The following is a 15,315-nucleotide window of genomic DNA, read 5'->3' as shown; positions in this document are numbered from 1 at the left end:
AGATTTGACCAAACATTGAATGCTTAATCTCTATTTTACCAAAGTCACTTGCAGATTTGATGAGCTTGGATCTCACTGTAGACTTGATCAAATCAATTTTTGACTTCACAAGCTTGTAGAGCATGCTTGAAAACCCTTGGGACTAAGAGAAATTAGATCAATTTGATTTGGAGTAGACAAGATCTGCAATTTCTTTAGAAAAAATTACGTTGAAAAAAACGCGATTTGCTCCTGAATGCGTCGGCGGTTTCATGATCTTCTTGCATGGGCTGGAGCCCATGGGACTGGAGCCCAATGGTTATGGCCAGCTAGGGCTGAAAGGTTTTGAGCTAATGTTGTGCCTAGAGTGAGGGGGAGCTCCTCCACTGGCGGGGGTACAGAAAGCTTCTTGAAAATAACTAAAAAATTGATTATTTTCTAATTATTTACTAATCCTAATTAACTAGATAATGGGCTCATAAACTTGATGGATTCTAGGCTTGGCTCTGATACCATGTTAAAATTACTGCAATGTGATGAGCTATGGTGGATCAAATGCTAGAATCAACATCATTAACAAAGTGATTAGATGATAATTAAGACGTGATTAGTGAGTAATTAACCAATAGCTTAATGTAGGCATGGATAATCAAAAACCAGCAAATTCTCATTAGGCCAATGCCTCAATTTATAGAGTTTACATCCAAGCATCTAATCCCACTGATTTCTCCTTGATTCACTCCACCTCTTTTGCTCGATTCTCTCCACCTCTCCCAGAATATCTCCACACTTTTTAGCCTAAAAATAGGCATTTTTAAAAGGAGAATAGCCAATCTCTCCTAGTTAGCCAAAGAGTTTCACTTCAAGGTCTTCTAATGAAACATCATATGCAAATTTGGGCAACTAAAACTATAATCTAATCAAATATCCAATAATTACAAAGTCCCTTTTCTTTGGGAACCAAAATTGTATACATGTCCTGTGTCGGAGGTTTGGACAAGTACACTAAATGTGAGTAAATTACCTATAACTTTTACATTATTAATCATATGATGCTCCCACTTTGCATATTACAAATTCACATGACATAGAGCTTAACTTGATTTATTGAGTAATTTTTGATATGTTTTACTATTTTCTATATTATTTAAAAGGTATTAGAATTGTTTAAAAAACATACTATTTTGTCCTCCTACCACAACTACCATTTAAAATGCTCAATTTAAATGGATCTAGTGATGATTAGATTGGGGAAGATTAGTAGAATGTGGATCTAAGGTAAAATTACAAATCTAACGGTTGGATTTTTGTAGATTTACTTTGGAAAATTTGTTATGACTGTTAGAGGCCCATTAAATCAATTGCAATTTAATTTTAGAAAATCAAATATTGAATTTTTCAATCTAAAAACTCTAGGGATGAATGTAATTATTACCGTGAATTTATTTAAAAAAATTTGGCTTAATTTGAGTATGGAAAGGTCCATTTTCAATCCTCCCAAATGAAAATTCCCATATTGTGTCCATTCTCCCCTTTTCTAGTCTAAAACCAATCCTAGTTAGGTTTGGAAATCTAGGCTTGGTAATCTTCAAAGCTTAGATATCATGCCATGTGTGAGTCTTGGGTAGGCATAAATCTTATATGTGCATGCCACTTTATGTCCACATCAGCTTCGAGAGGATCCACATAAGCACCTTGCCACCTCCACCCTCCATGTAAACATGGTCAACCTAGTTGACTTTCCACCTCATCATCCTAGTCATCATTAATGCCACATCTTCTTGTCACCTTTGCACGCCACTTTGAACTTGATGATATAGCATGCCACATCATGGAATTGCCACATTAGCCATAATAGTGTCACATGTCAAGAAAATGCCACGTGGCATGCACGCCTATGACACATGGCACCTCCTTCCTACCTTCCTATTTAAAAAAAGAGTTAATTTAGTATGTTTTCAGTATTTTCTAAAAAAGAGAAATAAATTTTTTTTAAATATATTTTAAAAAAATATATTTAAAAAAAGTTAATTTAGTATGTTTTCAGTATTTTCTAAAAAAGAGAAATAAAATATATATAACTTATTGATATAAAAGAATTTAAAATCACTAATTATAAAGGATTATATTTTTAAAATTAGATAAATAATATTACTTTTAAATTTTATATTATTTAATTTAAAGAAATTATTTTTTTAAAATTTAATATTTCTTAAAAATATTTTATGTGTAGGAAAAACCTTTGAATAAAATTTGAAAAAAATACATTATGAAAGAAAATGCAGTTATATAATTATAAATTAAAAGATAAATTTTAAGATAAATTTTTATATCTAGTAATGATAAGTATTTAGATTTATAAATATTTTTTATTAATAATATTTATTTTTAAGTGGATAATAGTTTTCTTTTTATCTTTGTGTTTATCTTAATTATCCAATTAATCATAGATAGGACATTTAATGAGATTGATGTGGATAACCTATTTTTACTTTATAAACACACATCTCTAGTACTATCCCATCATTGAGCCTTCATAATTTTTATCTCTTAACTTCCTTGAGAATGGATTCTCAAAGTTGTAATAGTCAAAAACGTGATAGGACTAGACTCCCCCCCATCCACCAAGTTCAAGAGGAGGAGAGGAAAAGGATAGCTTGTGAGAGAAAGAGAGAGTGGAGAGCACGTCAATCAGTAACACCTTCCGTTGTCGATGTTTCAAGCCTTGTCCCTCGTCTTCCACTTCCTCTCCCTCCACCCTCTTCCCCCCCACTATCCCTTACTTTAGATAATCCACATAAACTAGCCCTTCCTAAGCCCCCTTCTCTTCCACAAGAACCCACCCCCCTCTTTTGGGCACCCATAGTGTGGATAGGAAAGAACTATTAAAGTCAAGGGCGCATCGTCGTGCCCATGCAATCTTCCAATCCTATTTCAAAGACCTCACACATTCATCACAAGCATGCATGTTTGATGCTTTGATCGATCTACCCAACATGGCCAACTACAAGGCGCTTTCTAACATCGGAGGTCAAAGAGAGAGGAGAGTTAGTATGGTGGTGCTATAAAGTGTTCGTCGTTCCTATACAGTTAACAAAAAGAGGAACTCTACGGACGCTTTGGCTACTTGACGGGCTATTGTGGCACCCATAAGTAGCTCCCAAATGAAGGGTAAGGTGAGTGCCACATCTCACATTCTTTCCATATCACCACACGCACTTAGAGTTGGGTCTATTAGACAGCAAAGTTTAGATGCCAATGAGGTTGGTGTTTTATGGGTGGCGAGTAGTGGTTGTGTAGCTAGGCATCATCCCCTACTAGTAGATGAAACCACTAGAGTCTTGATAGAAAACTTTATGTGGGTGGCGAGTAGTGGTTGTGTAGCTAGGCATGATCCCCTACTAGATGAAACCATTAGAGTCTTGATAGAAAGTTTTTGGGAGGAAAATTGTCGTGCCTCACCAGTTTTCAAGAAAGCTTTGCGTAAGAGAGTGACAAGAGGAGTGTTCATTGCGCATGGTGCTTACTTTCTTGAAATGACACAAATAGAGTTGTATTCTCAATTTGTGGTATCATATCTAGACCTTAAAATTGGGCAAAGGTCATTTGAGAGATGTAAGCCTTGGTTTGTGAGGTACTCACGACAGTGTGACACATGTTGTTGTCACTACCATGTTAAGTTCCAACTTTTTTATGATGTGTTCCATTCTCTTAGTAGGCATAGAGAGTTGCCTTGCAATCCTTGTGGTTTCATCCACTCTCTTTTGTGTGCACGCACAGAGGATGCCCATTTGCATATGATGCCTTGTGTGGAGAGCAATTGCACATCATGTGGTTCACTTGCATATCTACAGATGGTAGATCTTGCTGCAAGTGACCAAGAGATGGTGCCATGGCGACGTTATGAGTATGTGACACACCAGCTCCAGAGTGGTGTAGTTCAGGAAGTTGCAGCTCATGGACAAACATACACCATGTTGTCCCTTCACAACCACATTTAGGGAGCAAATCTATCGCTAAATACAGCATAATCATTGTGCCAAGTGGCAGGATCATCAATTCCAAGCATGCCTGGTAGAGTTTCCTATTGGTGTGGCCGCCTCTATGGTTGATTTTGCAAAGAACTACACCTTCACACCTTTTCAGGAGATACAATCGAAGTATTACTTCTTGGAGCAGGTAAGGGTTATATTTCATAATATTTGTTTCATGTTTGAGCTATATTACTCAATTGATTATATTGTGTCCTAATCGTCTCTCTTCCTTACCTCACCAGGTTGCTATTATGATCCACATTAGCTATCGAAAAATATAGAGGCGAGTACCCCCGAGGCTCGTGTCATTATTCGAGAGTATCATTTCTATATCAGTGATGATCATTCACATGATGCACATTTTGTGCAACACTGTTTTTATCTCCATGATGATTTTTTACGAGATTGTTTGGTCACATTTTGCCAGTGATGGGTTTGGTCGGATGGCTGTGGTGCACAGTTCAAGTTGTTACTCAATCACGGCAGTTCTATTGGCTCTATAGGTAGCACTTATAGTTCTCTTAGATTCGTAATAATAATTAATCTAAATTCACTAGAACATCTTAAAGAAAATAGTAACTAAGACTTGTTTTTATGGGTTTATAGGTGTGGAATGTGTAGTCTAGTATTCCAGTGATTTGGTCATGGGAAGGGAGAGCATGATGGTGCAGGCGCATGTGTGAAACGTGCTCTAAGACATCATCAACTACAATAGGATGATTTGGTCATTCTTTAAGACTGGTCATGGGAAGGGAGAGCATGATGGTGCGGGCGCATGTGTGAAACGTGCTCTAAGACATCATCAACTACAATAGGATGTTGAGTGGTTCAGAGATGCGTGCCACATGGTTGAGTGGTGCTCCCAACATTTGTGTGGGAGTACAATAGATTTTTTTGGCATGTGGATGGTGGCATGATTGACCGTAGAGGCCCCCATGATTGTGACATAGTACCTGGCACCTTGGGCTTACGTTCCATTAGGAGCACGTGCATGGCAGCCACCACGATTTACGCACGACGGTTTGCATGTTTTTGTGGAGTATGTATGGATGGCGATTGGTCACATCGTGCCTCGAGAGGATGGGCAGATGCATGGATAATACAGACAGTTCTCTCCCCGAGCATCCTTCACATCCAATGTTGTCCGATGAGCACACAGATCCTGTGTTCATGGTTAACTATGATGACCTGACATATTTTCTACAGGAGGGTGATGTATTTGCTATTATTGTCAGTGACAGCAATAGCGAGGGAGTAGACTACTATCTGATGAGTTGCACTAGGCCAAAGTGCATCCTACAGTGGATGATCATGGGTTTTCTTTTGATGCCCATAGCATGATTATGGTAGGCCGGTTCTACCAGCAAATTGGACTTTGTCGGGGGAGTCTTGAGTTCCAGTAGTGGAAGTGGGAGTTAGAGGCATTTCAGTTCTCTCATCTAGTGGTTGCTACTAGGCTCACTCTTGATCAAGTATAGAGCCAAAAACAAAGATCTCAACTGCATTTTTGGCTTTGAGTGGATGACCATGAGAGCATTCTAGAGCATTTGAGAGCTAGAGAGGGTGCTGCTCACACTAGATCTCTATCTTGATAGAGTGACTAAACTCAGACTAGCTGGGTTAGCTCACTTACATTGTACTTAGATTTATTGGCAGTGACTAACCTCAGACTAGCTGGGGTAGCTCACTTACATTGTACTTAGATTTATTGGCAGTGACTAACCTCAGACTAGCTGGGGTAGCTCATTTTCATTATGCCTTGATCTATTGAGTTAGTGGCTAAACCCAAAGTAGTTGGGTTAGCTCACATTCTGATGTACTTAGTTGATGATTATATCATTTTTATGTGTTCATTATTGAGAATCATTGCATTTTAGTTGATGTTCATGGTTTTTGGATTTTTTAACACTTTGGCTATCATATTGTTTATTGAAAATCCTCATGCCATTAAACCCAAACATGCTCCAATGCTATCATATTGTTTATTGAAAATCCCCATGCCATCAAACCCAAACATGCTCCAATGCTAACGAAACTTTGCGAGCATGTGGGGGGGACCCATCCGTGAGACTAGAACAAGAGAACTAGGTCTTCTTCTTTGAACAATCCAAACTTGGAATGCTGGTCGACCCATTTCTTCCTCTACTTCTTGATCACTGTATAGTGAGATGAAGAAGCTCTTGAATCGATCTTCGTCTAGTTAAAGGAGCTGATCCAGATGATGTTGTAGGGATTCCTCGGGGCTTAGCTTCTCGGCTATGTCTATTCAAAGACTCAACATTAAGAACTCCATGGGCACAATAGCTTCCGTGTCATATAATAGTTTGAACGGAGTCATCCCTGTGGAGACCTTATAGGCTTTGCTGTGCGGAATGCTTATAATGATGAATACAGCTTCTCATCCCGATCGGTGCAATTCTCATCAACCATCTTCTTGAGGATGCGCTGCAGTTCTTTGCCTGACCATTGACCTATGGATAATAGACTATGGATCTCTTATGGATGATGATGTGCTGACTAGCTATTGGATGACATCATTGACAAAGTGTTTGCACCGTGGTCTCACTGATCAGCTCAATCGAGTAGCCAAACCGGCTGATGATCATCTCATACAGGAATTTGGTGGTGGACTTGGACATGTTATCTTGGAGGGCTCTAGCTTCCATCCATTTGGTGTTATAGTCAATTGCCACCACGACATACTTGTTTACTGGGGTGAATGATTCTAGTAGTTTGAATGGACCCACAAAGTTAAGGCCCCATTTTTGGAATGGTTCCAAGGGAAGAATCAGATTGTGAGGCATCCGTTCTCTGTCAGTCGGCTCATTGAGGTGCTGGCACACATCACACTGTTTGGCCCATTTGTAGGCATCGCCGATTATAGACAGCCACTAGAGATCGGCTTGGAGAATCTTCCTTTGTGTTATTTTTCTTGTGAAGTGACTGCCGCGCTGATTCCTTGATGGGCTTCTGTGAGGATAAATTCTTCTTCATGAGGTGGAATGCACCTCCGGAGGATCTGATCAATGCCTAGCTTATATAGCTTTCTGGCTATTACTTGGAAAGACTAGCTTCAAACATATGTCCACTTTCTCTCATACCGAGAAAGGTTATCCTCCATTAGACCTATGGCCACAAATGCCAACATTTCATGATGCCAAGTCATGTAAGCCTTCATGTGCATGTCTACTCCAGTGACATGCTTCTATGATGATTTAGACTTGTTGTGGATTCTCCTCAAGGTATGAAGAAGGGGGACAAGCACAAGAAGGTGTTTAGATCATGTCCCCCTATCTCAGAGAGCTTTTGGCATCCCACTACACGGGAGGGTTTTTGACATCCCAGTAACATCTGATTAATCTTATTGAGCGGGATGTTGCCCTAGCCATCTTTGTGCTTGCATTAGACATTCCTGCTAAGGATGGGAGTGAGATAAAGATGATATACTTTAACCTGTTCAATTGACATTTACAGGTGAAGAACCACTAGAGCAGCCCATTATTATAGTGAGGCAAAAGAGGTTTCAGAGAGTGCTCTCATAGCACAGCACGATATCATTCAAGAAAATGAAAATCCACCACTAGAAGAAAAAGGAGTATACAAACCTCATCTTGCTGCCCTGCCTTGACTCCTATCACAGTGGATCGGGTGTAGTATTTACTCTTTTGTAGATGTGTTGGGAGTATCTTGACATGGAGGAGGAACTGTACTGCAACATTGTTAGGGATATAGATCATTCTTTCATCGACTTCGAGTATGAGGACATTAACCCTGAAATAAATGAAATTGCACCCTTCAAGCTCATCCCAATCACATTAAGCGTGAGAAGATTGTGCTTGTGAGAAGGTCTAAGGTCAGGTCAGGTCATGTGCCTATTTAAGGAGGAGCATGGTGTGTCTATGTATGCTCTTCTTTTGCCATAGGGAGTGTAGCCATTGTCATCAAAAGGCAGAAGGTAAAATGACCATGAAAAGCCACCTATGTAATGAAGTACAATGATGTATCATGTTGTCATCGACTAGTGTCTTTCAATGTAATCTAGCCTCTTCATTTTGTCAACATGTCTGCACTTGCCATTCATGTCTTAGTATTCATCGCAATGCTTTACATTCATCGTAACTCCCGATACATTCATTAGAAAGGTAAACGTTTATTATCGTAATACTTTATGCCTCATACAATCATCGCAACGCTTTACGACACTTTACTCCCAATACATTCATCTCAACACTTATACATTCATCACAAAACGTTTAACGTTTATCATGACACTTTACGCCTTCGCCATTTATCGTGACACTTCACTCCCAATACATTCATCTCTCACAATGCTTCTTCACGTTGATCACAACACTTTATGCCACATAAGAACATATAAGTACTCGCATCATGGCATGATATGAATTTACACACCAAATCAAAAAACCAGACGAGTACCAAAATTGTTTAATTGAAATTAGTGAAGGATTATTCTAATATATATTGGAATCATACAAAAATGTCTATAAATTAGAGAGCCATACAAAAATGCCTAGCTACATCATGGAGTAGGTACAAGGTGGCATGCATGTATGTGCATAAGTTTATTATGGTGGTGGTGGATCCTAAAAAGCATCTTTCGTGTTGCATAGGCAACTGATGAAGTTAATGTCATTGTCCACCCTCTTTGCATGGATGGATGGCAGCAAGGCTAGGTCTCATCAAAAAGGTCAGGCCTCAGAAGGTGTTTGAAGTGCTTCCATAGCTTGTGTTGTCCATCACCAAGGAACCTCTATTCTAGGGCTACATGCACCACCATCTACTAAGGTTAGTGCCTCCTATCTTACATAACCTCTCGGACAACCCATTGGAAGCTTGCCTTCGGGATAAGCAACTTGTAGCCACGCTGGGCGTAACGAACCCAACGCTAGACACTAAATTTGAATTTATTTAACTAGACACTATTTGATGATTAAACTAAAAAATATTATTCCGATGTGATATTAACATGAGTCAATTAGACTCGGTGACAATTTCAACCAACCTTTAATGACACTAACCCACCTTTAATGACAATTTCAACCAACCTTTAATGACACTAACCCAAAACAATTATTGGGCAAATATAGAACATGATGAACTCAAATATATAAAACCAAGTGTGAGATTGCAAGGAGAATCAAATTTGTGTTTGATGAGAAGGTGCCTGGGGTGAACTCACTAGGGTTAGCAAGTATGAGAAAGAAGTTTACACTATATGTAAACCTTAGGTTTTTAAAGACATCTTTACACATGAAATTAAAAAACACACCTTTAATAACTAGTTTATCTTGGTACCCATTTGCATCCTTCTCAGTCTCGTGTTTCCAACCACTTGGCATGGTTCTCTTTGCCATTCAATGTGCCATAGCATGCTCGTTTGACAAGGCAACGAGCTACAGCTTCTGTAGCCACATCTTCTTTTGCATTAGCCTTCCTTTTTTGCTTTTGTGTTACCTCTAACTCTATCTTCTAATACCACCAAGTTAGCAGTTGAACCATCGGATTGCTCCCATGTATCCCACCTCCATGATCCATGTTTCGGTGATACACACAACGAGCTTCCCAATGTGATTTCTCCATTCCTTGAGTAGACCAAATTTGAGCCAAATTCCAAGGCTCCCTCGTGCAAAGTACGGCCCATGCGCTTCAAGTAAATGCTACAAAAAACAAAAACAAAAAGAACATGTTCTATAATTACTCAAAAAAATTTAGACACTGACTCATTGAGTAAAGCACAAACCATATAGTGTGTGATGATCATGCTTGAACTCCATGTGTCTACCATGTTATCACATAGAAAGTGTACACAGATTGTGTGAGCTCCTGTGCATCATCACCTTTAAACACCATCTTCTAAATCAATAGAGCCAGTTTGTTTAAGAGAGCTGATCCAAACATTTTCCTTTGCTATCCTTGTTCTGCCTCTATTGCTGGCAATCTAGAACCACAACATGCAACTTCTTCCATCCTTCGTAGTCCTCCAGCTTACAAACTTTAATGTTACTAAGTTCATATGTAGGTGGGGATAGAAACTTTTTTGCTTTGGCTCCAGCAAAGCAAGGCTTATTTAGTACATCTCCACTTTCCCCGATTTCTTCTCATCTTTTTCAATTTTTGTTTGTTTCTTATGTAAACCAATGTCTAAGAACTGTACTCGTTCCACCTTCCTACAAGTTGCATTAGCCTCAGCCCCCTCAGGTTGCATCTTGTATGCAAAACATATGTGCTCATATACTATCTTATCCACAATCCAAACAAAGCCATGTAGAGTGAAAATGTGGACTCGTACCAAAGGTATGTTGAAAATAGGGTCCCATTGTGGATCTTCTCGGTCATGAGTTGGTGGGGTAGGTTTCTAAGTCCCCCTCATCTGTTTCCAACATTTCTTTTTGTCTTTTCCAATACACCTCTCTCTTGTATAAGTAATATAAATGTGGTAACCTTACATTCGTGACATTAGAGATGCCAAACATGCATTTTAAAGTCTCCAAGTCCCCTGCTAGATGCCATTCAACACTATACTCGTTGTACCCTTCTACATTGAGTTTTTCACCTTGGGATTGCCGATCAATGATAGAGCAGGAGTGGTTGTCTCACCAGAGAACAACTTCAAAACTTTGTGATTCTCCTTCAAAACCTAAAAGTAGCAAGTCACCATATATTATGCTGTTTGATTTGGACATTGAAGTTTTTCAGATTGTTTTTATCTACCTTAAGAGCTCGATTCATGAGAGTGATGCTGACTATTTCAAGATTTATCCCCTTAACAATCTCATTTTCATTCAATTTGATGACAAATTGAAGTTTTCCCCTATATTCATCTGAAGTCATGTCATAGTACATGCCCATGGCAATCTACACCTTTGAACATATCTAGTACATAGCTATTGGGCTCTGTAAACTTCACAATGCATGCATCTTTGGTCCTTGCCTTTAGCGTATGCTCACTAATCACATGTAATGGTTGTTGCCCCAACCGTCTTCAAAAACCTTTCATTTAGACTCTTACGTGCATCGACCATGTGAGAAGGTTTAGGGAGAGGAATCAAGGTCCCACCCTCCCAAAGTTTTATCTTGGGAACAATAGACCTACATTGACGAAGCCTTTGTTTTCATTCGTCTGCTACCCAAGTAGCTAGTTCATTGATTGCCATAGCCGTGTTCTTTTTTTAGTTTCTAATATGCAACTTTTTGTTGATCTTTCAAACATCAGCAAGCTGTGATGTTTCTACGTACTATATTTTGACAAGTCATACATCATGTCTTTGCATTGTTTCAGGCTCTGTAACTGCTACAAGTTGAGCTGGCTGCTGGCAACTCTGTTGTATGGTGGCACCTTGAGCATGTATGGTGTTTTGACAGCTACCCAAGATCCTCAAGGTTTGGTCAACTAGACACCTTGCATACCCTATAAGAAGACCATTTGTGCCCTCCTCACAAACAAACTTGAAAAAGTTTGTTAGGCCTGAGAAATTAGGATGAGACTTAGTGAGGGGGTATATAGACCCATCTACCCACAACTTAATATGCTTGAGTCCCATGTCCCTTTATCCTTTCATGGTGGTAGGGTTGGCCTCAACAAGCAAGCTGGGCTCTCTTGCATTGGTGCGTTCTCCGCATCCGCTTGGATATGGATGCCCTTCTTGGATATGGATGCCCTTCTTGGGGGCAGCCACACTATGTAACACTAATCTTATCAATTACTAATAGATTCAACATTGGTATACTAATTCCCTACTACAATTTACAGCCATACTACACATCTTCGGTGCTGTAATAGATTTCGATTACTTCCAATTAGCCATACTACACATCTTCATGAACCAACATTAGTGTACTAATAAAACAATACACTAATAACCATTATCCACTTTGAAAATGAGTGTCTTTCCTAAACTAACATAAACAAGATTCAGTGATGCAAAATGAAGAAAGAGTGCCACTCTTTTCGTATTCTTATGTGCACTTTTCCTTGATTTATGAGGGGAAAAGGGGGGCTTACATAGACCCTGGAGAGACCAAAATTTTCCTAATTACTTTGGATGATGCATCCCCTATCTCTTATTTTGGGTGGAAGACTTCCACATTCTTGTCTTGGATATTCTCTACCACTAGGTCTTTTGCCTCACGACAACACTCAATCATCAAAGGTGGATGACTTCTACATCCTTGTCTTGGAGATTCTCTACAAGGTCTATTGCCTCACGACAACACTCAATCATCAAAGGTGTAGTGCCTAGACCTGTAGAGATGGTTATGAAGTCTCTTGCACTTAAGACCGATCATAAATCAAAAAACAATAATTCATCCAATCTTTCATAATGTTGCATCTCATGTGGAAATACTTGGTTCTAGCAATGTAATCCCACATCCTTTCTCCCTCCTCCTACTTGAGGTTATAAATTTGTGTAATGGAACTCCATCTGGCTCCACTAAGCAAGAATCTTAGTATGAAAGTGTGTCTTAAGACCTCATAGTTGGCCTTTTTAAGTGGGTTTAGTGACCTAAACCAGTAGCCTGCTTTGCCTCCAAGGCAAAGGCCAAATGAGCAAATCTTGATGGGATCATCAATCTATCCCATGGCCTCACAAATTTGATCAAAATTCTCTACTAAATAGGATCGCTTCTTCCATCAAATTTGGTCATCATCCTTAAGATGTGGATCGGCTTGGTTTTGCCCACCTCTGAGCCTCTATGTGCTATGTTGGTCCCAACCCCTCATTAAAGAGAATGCGTGGAAGAGGGAGACCTTGAGTTCCTTACAAGCAAACACACACACACACCCATAAGAGAGAGTAAGACACAAGAGAAATATGGATAGCTAAATGTTCTATCTTCTTCTCTTCTCTCTAACCATAAAATAAAGAGAAAAGTACTCTCCTACTATAGCATATAATGGTCGGCCCATAGTGTGAACTTGATTATATGAGCTGGCACTATAACTATGCCATACATGGCAATATATAGACCATAATCTCACCAACCGTATCAGTAGTGGTATAAGTATGGAAGCTATGACCATAAGGAAATAGGTCATCTAGAACTTCCCCACCTAGAAGTTATTCTTGTCCACCACCACAACCAACTTCTTCTCGCTTGAAAAATATGACTTCTTGTTTCTAGTTTCTTGTTTTGTTGGTGAGATCGCCAAAGATAAAGCAAGTGATCTCTTCAAAGTCCCCAAATATTTTATGCGACTTGAGTGCTTATGAATGGATAGGAGACAATGTGACATGATTGGAGAGTAGTAGGTGTTGTTTGATGTTAGGACCATGAGCTTACAATCTACCTTTGAGGACTAGGTGAAGCTACTTCAAAGGAGGCTCAATCTATACCAAGGGAGGATGATTGAAGGACATCTTGGTGCATATGGTAGATTATATGTGCATGATTAGTTTCTCAATACATGACGACTTCAGTCATGGATAGCACATGGATAATATAGGTATAATGGTTCTGAAGGAGTCCATGGAAGCCACAACCACATAGTTAAGAATTTCCTAAAGCAATGCATGGACTTAGTGGCTTAGAGAGCAAGAACTCAAGAAGGGGACAAAGCTCTATCTTGCATCCAAATCTACCATGAGATGCTCCACAAGGAGAAAGAACATGTAGGCACCACACCCAAGAATTCCCAATTACAAGATGACAAGGTGCATCTAAGTTGAAGCAGAGATATCGGTAGAATATTGATGCTTTTGAAAGGTAGATGACAACAAGAGATGAAAGAATGGAGGCTTTCCGATGTAGCTGCTACACATGGAAGATGAAGCCCAAAGTATGGGTTCACGAAATCCAGGCTCTCCACAAAAGTCTAGTAATAGATAATGAGACTAGAGGAGCTCCTCTCACAACAAAAGGAGGAGGAGCTTGGGGCTTACAAAGAGAAGGAGTTAATGAGCTATATTGGATGTGTACCAAGCTTGACTAGTCATATGAGAGAGATTCACATTTTGTCAAACGATAGTTTAAACTCTTCAAAATTTTCTCCACAGAGAAGGAGATGGAATATGAGCTCACTTTGACAAAGATATCTATTAAGGCTGACTCTAAATTCTAAGAATGGGAAGTCTAGGGATGAGCCTACCTTGATGGTGGGCATAAGCACCTTTCCTACCAATGCACAAATCTTCATCCACTACCTTCTCTCTAGTTGGCAAAGTTCCCAAACCCATCTATATAGGGGAAGACGTATATGCAGAAGAAGAGAAACACCTATCACCCTCCTCACAAAATTCCAGGATTGCTTTGCTTGGAAATATACAGATATGAAGGGTGTACCTCCAAAAGTGGTCAAACACACCATCCCCATGGTCGAGGGAGCAAGGCCCAGTAAGCAGAGAGCATACCCTATGAATCCCAGATACTCCACGATGGTCCAAGAAGAAATCGATCGACTTACAGAGCTAGATTCATCTACAAGATAAAGAACACCAAATGGGTTTGGCCCATGGTGATAGTGCCCAAAAAGAATGGAAAAGTGAGAGTGTGTAGCCCCTTAAAAGACTAATGCACCAGACCTAGATGTCCAAAAGAAGAAGACCTCGAAGAGCATGCATAAACGTAAAGCATGATCAATTGTCAAGGACAATGATGTCGTGACCATTGAAAGTGGTTCGGACGAGAGGCCCGAAGCTACCTCCTTTGTGGGGAGACAACCAACGATCTCCCACTCAAATCTACTCCTATCAAAGAAAAGAAACCCATAGACTATAAAAACCTTCTAAAGGAACTCAAGGAGTACCCAACCCCGTGTGTTGGAGAAAGAGAGGATGAAACAAGCCCAAGAGCTTATAAGAGAAAGGTGCAGGCTGAACCAGAGCCAATGCTAGGAGCAAGTCGTCGAGTACAAGTAATCAGGGATCTTCAGACTTTGCCCAAGGCCTCAGACTTGTATCTATTCTTAAGAGGCTACAAATGGAACCAGTTTCAAAGTCTTTGCCTCTCGAACCAATCCAAGCAATCCCCACATTGCTAGATGTAGTGAGGGAGGACTCAATGGGAGGTGAAATTGGGCCTTCCATGGGCCACCATAGATAATGCAACATCTTTTCTGAGATGATCGATGACGACGACATCTCGTTCACTTCTGAGGCACCGCCTCCTAGGGAAGGATCAATGCATATACCTTACACATTTAGTAGCCATCTCAGAGTGAGTACAAGTATCAGCCATGGGACATAGTAAGCCTCATAGCCTTCTTATCATGGGAGGTTTCAGTTTCGATAGGTTCTGTTTTACAAGGAAATTCTCAACTTTGGAGAGACTGATCAAACTAGAT

The sequence above is a fragment of the Cibotium barometz genome, chromosome 30 (assembly GCF_041138505.1).
Source record: "Cibotium barometz isolate CiBa-2024 chromosome 30, ASM4113850v1, whole genome shotgun sequence".
NCBI classification, from domain to species: Eukaryota; Viridiplantae; Streptophyta; class Polypodiopsida; order Cyatheales; family Cibotiaceae; genus Cibotium; species Cibotium barometz.
This window is presented reverse-complemented; position numbering follows the sequence as displayed.